We start from the raw sequence: 1076 nt of genomic DNA on the forward strand, positions 1-1076 counted from the left end.
TCCAGGACCAGGGAAAGAGACACCAAGGATACCAGATCTCCAAGCAATGTAGATACTTGAACAGCAGAAGGATAATGCAAAACGCATAATTTAAATAATTCAGTCCCAATCTCCCACAGGCATCTAACTGTGACAGAAGCAGGAAATGCAGCAGAGAGGAGGGAAATTTAATATTTGGTTCGGAACAAATCCTCCATCACCTGGCACAGAGCTCTTGGGAACTCCTTTCCTAAATTCTAATTTATCCTTGACCATATATGAAACGGAAGCAGCTAACAGGTATGCAGCTTCCACTCTTAGCACTGGGTATTTAACAAGGTATGGCAGCACTTGGCTCCCTACAAATACCTCTGCAGGTCTGGCTTCTCAGCATATAGTGCCACTGGCTACAAGAAAACTGAGGAAAGCCAAAATTATTTTCTTAGTCCTAAGTAATGATATGTTAACATAACCAGATAGGTAGCATGTAAATATTTGAAATACAGAAAAGAAAACAAAACCAAGAAACACTGTGTATAATTTCTTGGGCTGTCTGGGTCTACCACTCCACGAAAATGTATTAATCCAGCACTAAAAAAGGGCAGGACAAACAACTATTTCAACAGGATCCATTTAGCGTTCTTTGCAAGCTGGGAAAAAACGCTGCTTTCTTTTTAAGCAAACAGCAAAACATCACCGCTAGTAATCTAGCAGCAATCCCACCCTGTTTTGTTAAACAATGTGCAATTTTGCTGCAATTCTGTTGAGATTTACTGAGGGAGAACCAATTATAAGAGAAGGAATTGGCTGAAAACAGCGTTGCCGAGTACACCGGGGCAAGTAATGGGTGAAAGAAACAAAGTTACTACTCTGGAGTGGAGCACAGTAGGCGCTTGACCAGAGTACCTCCAGCGCTGGGTCAAGGCAGGGAGAAAATCCCGTTGCCAGCGGACTACTTATTCCACAGGGTAATTCTAATTATTCCTACACACACACACTTTTTACGCTGCCGTTACCACCACAGGAACGGAACATGTCTGGGGCTGTAACTCTGGGTGCAGCTCCTGCCGCCGCCGTCCCAGACACGCTCGGTGCCT

This window comes from Charadrius vociferus, unplaced genomic scaffold, assembly GCF_000708025.1.
Source record: "Charadrius vociferus isolate BGI_N301 unplaced genomic scaffold, ASM70802v2 scaffold202, whole genome shotgun sequence".
In the NCBI taxonomy this organism is placed as follows: Eukaryota; Metazoa; Chordata; class Aves; order Charadriiformes; family Charadriidae; genus Charadrius; species Charadrius vociferus.